The following is a 12,373-nucleotide window of genomic DNA, read 5'->3' on the forward strand; positions in this document are numbered from 1 at the left end:
CGAGCCCCGGAGCGAGCGTAAAAAGTGCTCGCTCCGGGACTCACTACAAAAGGGGTGGCTGTCGATGTTGATCGACAGCTCGCCCCATTTTGTAGGTGTGGCGGGGGGTGGCTTCACAAATGGAGGCGTTCCCATGCGAATGCCTACCATTTGTGGGCTTGATTTGAGCCAGAAGCTCTCTGGGGCTTGCGGCCACTAGACCCTACCACAAGGGTCTTGTCGCAAGCCCAATGGTCGCGATGGACTTGACCACAGTAAGTGCACTATTGGTGTTTCCAACCCACACTGTATATCACACTGTGGGCCTCATTCAGAGCCAGATGCTCTTTCAGAGCACTCGCTCTGAATCAGTGCCCGCCTATTGTATTTTTAGAGCGGCCTCAAAGCCACTCATATAGCGCTATAGCGAGTGGCCAGGAAGATGGTCACGATGGTCAAGACCATCACGACCATCAGGCTTGCGTCGAGACCCTTGTGGTAGGGTCTCGTTTCCGCAAGTCCTGGAGTGCTTTTGGCTCTATCAGAGCCGAAAGCACTCCCACTGACATCACTTGTGATGTCAGTAGGGCCGGCCTCAAACGCCTCCGTCTGGCCACCCACACCCCCGGCACGCCCACCAAAGGGGGCGTGCTGTCACACAACATCGACAGTACGCCCCCTTTGTAGCGAGACCCGGAGCAACGGTCTGCCCGTCACTATCCGGGTCTCGCGCATGCGCACGACGAGCCACCTCCATCATGCGCATGTGCACTGGGCCAACATCGACCCGCTTGCAAGCGCTCAGCACTCGCGAGCGGGTCTTAATCAGGCCCTGTATCCGTACCACACTGTATTCAACCCACACTGTATCTGACCTGCACTATATCAGACCCGCACTGTATCCGACCTGCAATATAAACTGCACTGTATCCGACCTGCACTGTCAGAGCTGTAACTAGACTTTTTGGTGCCCTGTGCCAGAAAGAGCAATGGCTCCCCCCTATTTTTCAAAGAGACATAACACTTGAAAAAGGGGCATGGCCTCATGGGGAAGTGCCAGGCAAGAGAGGGGCAGGCCAGGAGATGCTGTGGATAAAATAAGAGGAAGATACAAATGAGAATGATAATAAACAGAAAATTGACAGGCCCAAACAGCGCCTGTTGGCCATGGCACAGGTCACACTGCCCTAGTTACAGCCCTGCGCACTGTGACTGACTCACACAGTACCCTGCACTGTATTCAAGCCACACTGTATCCTCCACTATATCAGACCCGCACTGCATCGAACCCACTATGTATTCCACACTGTATCTGACCCGCACTGTGTTCAACCCACACTGTATCTGACCTGCTCTATAAACTGCATTGTATCCAAACTGCACTGTAACTGACTCACACTGTAATCTGCACTGTATCCGACCTGCACTGTATTCAACCCACACTGTATAACACACTGTATACGGCTTGCACTGTATCCAACCCGCACTGTATTCCACAGTATAGCAGTCCCGCACTGTATACGACCCGCAATGTATTTGACATGCACTGTATCTGACCTGCACTGTATACGACCCACACTGTACCCTGCATTGTATCAGCCCTGCACTGTTTCTGACTCGCAGGTACAGAGCACTGTTTTAATGGTTAGGGAGATTTTGTTGAACTGCTCAACAAAAAGGCTGATTGATCGGGGCTTTACATGGGCCAATCATAAGTGGCCCAGCGCCACCAGGAGGAAGATACAGATTGGGCACTTAGAAAAAGCATGTGCTGGGGGCAAGAAGCAGTAAGGAAGCCGATGGACGGAATCCCGACCATCGGCTTCCCGACTGTCTAATCCCGGCAAGGAGTTTTAATGACAGTCATTGAAATCCCGACGCCTGCCATTTTACTTATGCCGGGAGACCGACACCCGGCTTACCGATCGAAGGTAAGCTGGGTGCCTGGCCTGGACAGCTGCTGGGGGGGAGGGTTAGGTTTAGGGTTCCCGGGCGGGGACTTAGGGTTAGGCACCCCCCGGGAGTTTAGGGTTAGGCTAGGGGAAGGGAGGGTTAGGGTTAGGCACCGCTGGGGAGTGGTTAGGGTTAGGCACCCCCCTGGGAGACTTAGGTTTAGGCTAGGGGAAGGGGTGGTTAGGTTTAGACATGTAGAGGGAGGATTAGGGTTAGGCACTTGGGGGGAAGGTTGGGGTTAGGCACCCCTAAGGGAGGATTAGGGTTAGGGGGTAGAATAGGGTAGGAAATACTTACCTTGGCATGATTGGGATTTTCACTACTTCCAGGATGCCGCTGTCGGGATTTGAACAGACTGAATCCGCTGGGGGCATGTGTACTTGTGTAGGGGGCATTCATGTCTGCTGTTGCTATTTATACATGGTTAGGGTTTTTTTGTTTGCTGCTTGTTAAGTACGACTAATTGTTTTGAACAAGGATATTCCGCGTATGGTTTTTAGTAAATTTCTGTGTTGTATTGTTTTCTATTGAACGTACTTGTGAGTTAATTTGTTGGTGAACAATATTGTGTGAGGTGGTCAAAATTTACTGGAAATGAGTGGAAATTAATGTTATTGACGTTAATAATACTGTAGGAACAAAAACAAGCCCAAATTATGTGATTTTAGCAGTTTTTATACATTTTTAACAAAAAATAGAGATCCAAAACTAAAACCAAAACACGCAAGGGCCGATTTGGCAAAAACAAATCCAGATCAAAAACACGAAGGAGATACAGATCCAAAACCAAATCCTAAACATGGTGGTCAGCGCACATCCCTAGTGTAAACTACTGTAAGCCTATGGTGGCTCCAGGTGCAGGAGAGAGATCTTTTGATTTCTCCCCCGCAGCCCCTGGCCAGTTCCAGAAGCTGACAACGTGTGCAGTGTCAGCTTCTCCCAGGAAAGTCTTTCACTTCTGTGAAAGACTTCCCCTAAATGCCAGGGATATAACTTGCGGGGAAAGCAGTTACCACAACCGCTGTCCCTGCTATGCTGCTGAGCCTGCCCGTGCTGGAGGACAAAGTCGGGCCGGGTTGCTTCAGGGTGCGATGGTGGCGGGCGGCACCTATGAAAAGCAGCAGTTAGACTGACATTACGTGGTGCGGATCGGCACCATCACCGGGTGACTGTGCATTAGCAGCGCTGGGAGGGCTAGTGAAGCCCTCCATTCACCACCATCATGTTTATGCGCTCGGCTTTTGAGCCACCAGCACCACAGATGGAAGGGTGGGAGGGGGTACGCATGCTGTGCGCTGCCAGGGGCGGAGCCTCGGACGGCCACTGGCAGGCTGCTGTAGAAGTGAAAAAAATCCTGTCTATTACAGCACACATGCTGATGTGGGCCTATTCTGATGGTGGGCCAAGCTGCAGCTCCATCAGCCCCATTATTAATTCGGCCCTGAGCGGGCGGCAGGTGACTAAGTGCTTGTAGTGCCAGTATACCATACCATGGTACACCGGCACACTTCAATCACTGCTCATAACATCAAAGTGATTTCGAACTGGGACTCGATTTGACTCGGAATCCCTAAATTTTAGTGTGTTTGTATCTCAGGAAAAGTACTAAGCAGTTTAGGAGATTATAGACACCCTTTACCCATTTTTACATCTTAATGAAAGGTACAACTGCCAGAAGAAAATCCTACCAATATCCAAGTTCTAATTACTTTTCAAATAATTAAAGCATGACCCATTAAGCATTATACTAACTGAAAAACAGATTTTATATATATATATATATATATATATATATATATAAATTTGTTCCACTGAAGCAAAGTAAGTAATGTAAGTGAGAGATATGAAAAATACAAAAACTTACATTTTCCCTATGAAATGTAAATACTGAAGTAATGGTGAATGTAGAAGTAAAGTACTGTACTACTTACATGTATTAAAGGTCACAATACATCCAACATGTTATTCTTGCAAAACACAGGCATGCAGGAGCTACACAGACTTGTATCCAAAGAGACCTCTGCAGTCTGAAAATATATTTTCATCAACCAGTACATAAATGTGTACTGATTTGTGCAGTCTTGTGAGGGTTGTGTTTTTTAAACAGTACACAACTAGGAACAATAATATATGCTATTAAAGTGTTGTCATTTGGTTTCAACTGTGTTTATAAAGAGTTAATGTCACAATGACAGCTATACGGCCTGTTTAAGACAATTAGAGCTATAATTGTATTGATCATACTACAGCTTAATAAAGTTTGATGAATAATCCTTTCTCTCATCTGTAGGTTCAAAGACCCAAATGGCATAACATTATTCTTAAAGATTGCTTATTAATTTCAAAACTCAAATAGCTGTGTATGCACAACTGATTTTGTGTTCTGCTTAGGACACTTATTTACATATGCAGCATATACATATTTGTGATAAATGTTTAAATAGCATTTCTTTATGTAGTTTTAAGAAATCTCTTTTATGTTACTATACAAATATAAAATGTCCCTTTAATAATATGCATACCATACAAATCTCATTTGTAAATATAATTTGTAAATATTTAGGAAAAAGCTGATGCTATTAAACATTTTCAGTAGTTTAAATGTACTAAAATCCCTTAACATGTAAGAATTGTTAAATAAATAAAAAAATAGCTCCTGTATAACTGTCATGCTATCCTATAAATATATACATTTGGTGTATGTATTCATGCTATGGCAGAATTTGTTTTGTTTCACGTTTAAAATCACAAGCTAGTCACATAATCTATAGAAAGGAGGGAGTACTACTGTACAGCTTCTACCCTGACATGGAGAAATGTAGTCAGCAGCTTCTCCTCCTAGCTCAGTCCATAGTTGCAGTTGTGTTCATTTGTCTGCACCTCCTCCTCCTGTCTCTCATATCAGCCTCTCATCAGCAGCAGCAGAAGCACTGGGAAGAGAGGATGCTGCCAGCACACAGCACGGCCAGCTCCAGTAAGAACTGATGGCAGTTTTAAATACTGTTGCACCCGAACTGATCTGCTAAACGAATTTGCAGTTCCACCCCCTTAGCCAGTGTCTGTGGTACAGTCCTTAAGAGCTGTGTCTGCACCCAGGATGGTAAACGCCTGATTGTAGCACTGGAGCCCTAGGAGTGCGTCTGACTGATGATAAAGGAGTGCTGCTTCTGTAGGAGATTATCACTTGCTGACCCATAGAACTGCACCTGTCACCATTATCTTGTTTCCGTATCTAACGGGCGGCTGACTGAAGAGAGAAAAGGCATCCAAGGTGGATTTATCTGCTGCTTGATTTGCAAAGAAGCGGTCAGGGCAAGGGCAGCACAGCTAGGCTATGGCAAGACCTACACAGGGCAAAAGAAATCAGCCTGGGGGATCAGGGCTGCTCAAAGTTCCCTCTCAATAGGTAAGTGCTTGCATTGAGGAATCTTTGCCCCTCATATGTTTCTACTCTTATAAGTGATCTCGGATGCTTAGTATATGATTGTAGACACACATGCATGCACGTGAGGAAAATATGCTCTGTTACTAGGATAACTGTATCGTGACATACCCCGCTCCTCTGTCGGGTGTGTACTGCTGGGTCCTGTTAGATTGTTGGAAATGCGGTGGGTGATTTCAGCACTCTAACAAGTGGACAGCGCATCATAGTGTGGGGCTCTTCTTTGGAACATGTAAGCAGCAGGAGTATGATTGCAATCAGCAATAATATGCAGTAGTAGCAATGGTGTGTGTGTGTGTGTGTGTCATACTGTTGTGTGTGTGTGTGTGTGTGTCATACTGTACTGTTCAGTAAGTCATTGGTGGGAAATTAATATTTGTAATGAGTGAATGCCTTACTGCAAAGTTAGTATTATTTCAACTTGACACTATAGTTTACTATCAATTTTCAAAAAGGAACATACATTGCATCTGTGCTATTTTCATAATGATGTAGAACCACTGTGTTTAATAGTATGGATAGTATGTGCACAAAAATATTTCAGAACGGCAAGAGTTACATGATAAACAAGATAAAACCAAAGGAGAGAAAAAACAAATTAGTCTCACTGTCAGATGGTGCAGACAAAAGTTATTGAATGGAACATTTCCCACTATGACTAGTGAGTGGTCCTAGAAAGCTTAGTTATTATAACTAACATACATGTCACATCCAGTCAAATACTCAGTCTATATGCTCAAATAGCAGTATTTTTCACACTGGCAGTATGACTATAGAAAACAGGATTGTAAGCCTTAGGAGTATGGACGTCAGAGAACAATAGCTTTTGAAAGGTTCATTATTATATAGTACTATAAATAATTTTTTGAGATGATCTTCACTTAACACTAGAAGTGACCTCAATTTGCGGTTAACTCATTGAGCTCCTTGTAGGCCACAATTTTGCAACATGTTAACCTCCTTTGTAACACATCAAAGATAAAGTAACATTGTTTTTAACTGTAATGTAATGGGAATAACATTTCTTTATGTATACAGTATGTCATGTTACTTTGTAATAGTGTTGTGAACCTTTCAGTCTCCTAAAATCTTTTTCATCTGCTGCTTTTGCATGGTACATTGTAGAATAGGTTTTTGTCCCAAATGTCTTGCTCTTTTGTCATGAATATCAATTTTAGATCCCAACACATTTGTCATATAAAAATAATACAGTATATACAGTATTTAGTAGTCAGTAATACTAATGTTTCATGGTGAAAGGGTATTCTACCCACTTTACCAGGGCTATTTGCAGGAATAGAGTGAAGCAAGTGATCCCTTCAACTAAGAAGTACTGTAAAAGATATGCTATGTAGTTCTTCAGACTTGAAATCTCTTATAGAATCCTTTTATTATTTATGTGAACCAGGCTTTGCAGATAGTTTTAGTCTCAAAGAATGGCATTGGTTTTATTATGTAGTTAAGCAGTGTGTGTTAATTCTAAGTCTATGTACCTAGCAACCCCTACCCATATTTACTAAATACAAAAGATACATTTAGAATTTCAACTTTTTTCCATGGTAACTTCTGTGAGTATTTACTGTACTTTGTCTAAACTGTAGCTATTAGAAAATGTATGGAGCCCAAATAATGGTGACTGTCATGTATTTTTGCAATCCAAATAGCAACCACCACTTGAAGTTGAATTGTTTATTGAGACACATCCCCTCTTGTGTTTATTCCAGTTTAGGTTTTTTTGTATATTTTTAAAAGCAGTCAATTTATAAAAATTAAATTACCAGAAGTTAATGATAAACACATAAAAATTTATATCTTCTGGAATATTTATACATATATATATATATATATATATATATACGTGATGAAAGCGGCACTCAGGGATTTCAATAATGCAACTGCAGCCTCAAGTCTGAGGCTGCAGTCGCATTATTGAAATCCCTGAGTGCTGCTTTTATCACATGGATATATTTCCACAACACACTGTGGGCAAGGGGATAAAGTATTACAATATGTGCAGTATATATATATATATATATATATATAATAAATATATATATACTGTTTATTTATTTATCTTGAGAGCTTATATAAGACTTTGATAGCTTAACCAACTTTTCTGGAATACTAAAGTGATTTTCACAATTCAAAATTATACAAACATATTTCTTCTAACTCAAATTAATTACCATAAGAATCACAGTCAATTTCAGTTTCATGAATTATTCCATTCCTCCCAAATGTCCAGGGAGGGTTAATATCCTGTGAAGTGAATATATTTATAATGTCTCTGTGGTTATCTAAAGTACAGATGTAGCCATGGTTATTGCATATTCTAACTCATTAAATCCCATCCGGTTTTACACTACATCTGTATTTATATTATAAATACTGTATTTGAAAGAAATACTAGCAATAATTGTTGTCTCTTAAGGGACAATATTTTTTGTTACTAATCATTTTAGAAACTGAATCCACCTTTTATTGTGTTTATTAATATTATTTATGTATATTCTCCTTCATACGACAATACATGGCACGCAATGCAATTATGAAAAGTATTCACACAATTTTAACTTTAACCATTAATTATAATTTGAAATTGGATATTTCAAAGAGGGGACATACGTAATATTTGAAATAAAGATTATTTATTCGAACGATCAGTTGTGTAATTATTTAGTTTACGACTACAACTTTTATTAGGGTTGGGATTTCGACCGCCAACATCCCGTGTGGAGGTAAATTAACTACATCCTCTTTTATTAAAGCATCCAGTGGAACACATACATGAAAACGAAAAATATGTTACACAAAAGTGATTAATAATAAGTTATCATAAAATTGTTTAAAAGAGTAAATAGTTTGCTGTGTGCACTGATAAGACAAATAGTCTTCCTCTGGATAAACTTGTTTTAGCCCATCTATTCATCCATTATATAGTAAAATATATTTAAAACTTTGGTGCTGACAAGGCGGACAAACAGTTGGTTAGCATGGGGCCTGTTAACATGGATTCATAAACTCCATCTTACGTATGTGTGTTGTTGAGATCTTTGTTTTGAGTTTTCTAGTAGACAAACTTCACAGTTGTTATTAGATTTTAGCTGTGCCATTTCACTGAGTAGTCATCATCAATAGCATAGAACAAGCAAATAAATCTGGGAAATCAGGAGTTCCTAGCAATGAAAATTTCAATGACAAAATCCTTCATATAAACACTGACACTGCAGCACCATAGGCTGCAGTGTAGATTCAGCTTGCTGCATCTTCTTCAAAAGAAGCAACAGCAAGGAAATGACATACCACTGTGCACAAAATCCATTTATCAGTGACTATGCTTATTTAAAAGGGATTTGCTGCAGCAATACCATGTGATTTGCTGCAACACTCTCTGAGCAGGAGGTTAGCCAGCACATTCACAGTGATAGATAGAGCAGAATAATACTGATTATTTGATCATGCGATTATTTATCATTCTAGAAAATTAAGATTCATAGACATTTAGGAATATACTCCAATATTGCAGTATAATAACAGTCACAGCATTTTTAAGTAAAAAAAACCTTAAATAAGGAAATCAATAGAACAGATAAAATCTTAGTAAAACCTTTTAATGCTATTAAGGCTTTAGACATATTGTTCTACGATACATGTATTTTATTCCTGCATAGAAGACATTTGGGTATGACTCAATCGGTTGCTGTACTGAGTGAAATTGATTCCAATTTGTACAGTTTGAAAGAATCTTTCAGAATGTCAAAATAATACAGCTCCAAAGTATAAGTTTACAATATTGTAAAGTGAAACTCAACCCACACATGACAAAAGAAATGCCATCATGTAGTTTTTATGAACGAGAAACCAGTTTTCAAAATTTGTGCTGTGGGCAAAATTGATATTTTTTATAAGGTTGGAAAATAGGGTATATTTTTGAAGCAGATTATGATCATAACGTCTGCATTTATAACTAACTAAAGACTTTCATATGAAATTGAAGAGCACTGAACATCTTACTGTATGTTTATTAGATAAAAATATTTACCTTTTGCTAACAATTTATCTGTCACTCTCTACATGTAAACCACATTAGCTCACAAAGTTGATAAATGAGGATTTTTCTAGAATATTACTACTTTTTGCAGCTAGAATTTCTGCTAAATGTATCTCCTTTACATATGCCAGTGGCAGATGAAAGTGGAGATTTAATAGAAAATAAGAGAGAAGAATTTCAGAATAAAAGCCATAAAAAATCCATAAACAATTGGTGATGTACTATAAATTAAAGGTAAAATGAGTGCAGGCCTAGACAATCAGTGACTATCTAGGTGTTGTGAAACTACAAGTCCCAATATACACTGTCAGCTATAGACTATCAGCTATCTGGACTATGACAGTGCATAGTGCAAAGTCCAACTTTAAGTATTAATTGAAAGTAATTTACTAATTTCAAAAGCCCAAATATTCAGCCACCCATAATGACAACTCAGATATCTGTTTCGTAATCTATTTGAACTCTATTCTAGTCCAAGTAATTCTAATTGGTTATTGGTTGCTTTGTGCCACTGCACATTTACACTTGCATCTATATTACTTATTTACATCAATTAAATATAGAATAAAAGCTATAGGCCACGCCACATTTTAATAAACACAAGGTTAAGTTCATATGGTCCAACTGCATAGCAGCACTAAATACTGTAAAGTTGGTTTCAGTTTGTATTACAACTGGCTTTAGAATATAGAAACAATGCTGAATGTACTCAAGAAATCATAGCATTGCCATGATCAAGAATGCTACTCTAAATAGGTGACTGAAAAATGATGTGCCTCATGACTTCTTAGGCCACCGGCAAACAACATAATGAACCAATCTCTTAGACCAATAGCGCTAAATTTACTAAAGTGAGAGTTTTTATAAGTGGAGATGTTGCCCTTAGCAACCAATCAGATTCTAATTAACATTTATCTAGCACCTTCTAGAAGATAACAGCTAGAATCTGATTGGTTGCTATGCGCAACATTTCTACTTCTAAAAACTCTGACTTTAGTAAATTTACCCCATAGAACCCCCCATTACTGGTAAATAGGGCAATGTTTAAATTGCTTGACTAGCAAAATGGCAACGATGGGACATATATTTTAAATGGGTTCATTTGGGTAAATCTACTAATCAGTAAAGCAGTATGAAAATGTTTTTAGTTTGACAACCTCAGAAATAAGAGGTGTCATTTATTGAAGTGTGGTCATGTAAAATAGAAGAATAAGTGGGAGTGAGAAGATCTGAGAAACGTGATTTAATGATGTAATAATTAGGATAGGAAAAATTATGCACAAGCTACTGGTTGCTTAATATGTTTCACAATCGATAGATTATAAGCAGCACCGAACCCAGCAATTCACCAGTTTCCAGTCAATATGTTTACAAAAGTGCTAATCTTGGATTTTAGTCTGCAACTGTTATGGGCAATAGGACATTAACCAGCTCTTGTAGCACATAACTAAAGAAAATCTGTACTGTATACTAATACCATCTATCTTTCACTATTGTTATTAAAACAGAGATATATTATTTCTCCAGAGATAAAAAGGAAGAAATAATTTTTAGGTTAGTAAAATTTAACTTGTAAGGTTCTAATGAATATGCCAGTTGTCTGTATATATTTTACTTAATTTGATTCAGTAAAACATACTTTACTTTGCCTAAAAAAACTGATACGTTTAGAAGACACATTTTAACATGTAAACTAATAAACAGCAAGTTCAACAACATGACAGAGAGAGATAATTAACTGTCACATACTATATAACGATCCATTCTTCTCACACCTCTAACAGATGTGGCCCTCATACTGTATGTAGTTTGTATTGAAGTTTTAGTCAATTTAAGTCTTAGCATAAAGAAAAATTTATTTAAGAGTACTATTGCAGCAGCATTGCACACCTGATGATTTCAGAACTACTGTACTTTTCACTCAATGGTGCTTCTTAATGTCATGATGTAATGAGTAAACAATGTGCAATAGCTCGCAGAAACTAGTCAGATTCTAACTGTCACTTGTCTAGTAGAATTTAAAACTATATGAGAGCAAAAATAAATGGTTGCTGTGGATTATAGCAAGTTAATAAACTTAATAAGGGCATAGTGGTGGTCTTGACAAAAGGTCGGGTGTGGGTCCGAAACGTCGACATTCTGTATGACACTATGCTGCTGTAGGTACATAAAGTCTTTAAATTGTGATGTATTGGAAAGCCTGGTGAGTGCTCTCTACAGGAACGGTAAGATTTATGGCCGGCGGTTCAAATCCCGACAGCGGAAGCCCGGCAGTGAAGATCCCGACAGGTAAGTATATTTTCTATTTTCTAACCTAACCTCCCCCCTTAACCCTGACCCTAATTAAGTTGAGTAAAGCCCTCTGTAATGCAGGTGCAGTATCATAATAAAAACATGGAAATAGAGGCAAGCTGTACACTTGGATGAAAGATAAACAGCGTGGTGATGTGAGGCTCTAGTAAACTTAATGTGGGAAGACTGTGCTGCCTATACCCCTCTATTTAAATTAAATTAATGTTCCTAGCTTTATAAGTTTACCTCTAGAAACAATGTGTATAAACCGCATTCATTCTGATGTCAATGTAAAGTACATATGAATAAATGTGGATGTGTATGAAAGAAAACAATGCTCATTAAAGAGATATCTGAACTACATAACAAATTATGGAAATGTTCTAATCTGCATTGTTTGTTATTAAACATAGCAAATTATTATAACATATTTGTCCACTTCCAAACTAATTCCCTGAGCAAAATATATTTTAGACTTCTTTTAAATTTAAAATTGTATTTGTATATACTTAGTCATGAAAACACAGTACATTCTATGCCATACCACAAATGTTATGAGAATAAAGGAGTTAAATAATACAGTATAGTTCAATGATTTATAGACATGAAGAATTAAATTCCCTGATTACAGTACAATGGCTCCCAGCTTTATTTCA

This window comes from Taudactylus pleione, unplaced genomic scaffold, assembly GCF_031769625.1.
Source record: "Taudactylus pleione unplaced genomic scaffold, aTauple2 ptg000296l, whole genome shotgun sequence".
Taxonomy (NCBI): domain Eukaryota; kingdom Metazoa; phylum Chordata; class Amphibia; order Anura; family Myobatrachidae; genus Taudactylus; species Taudactylus pleione.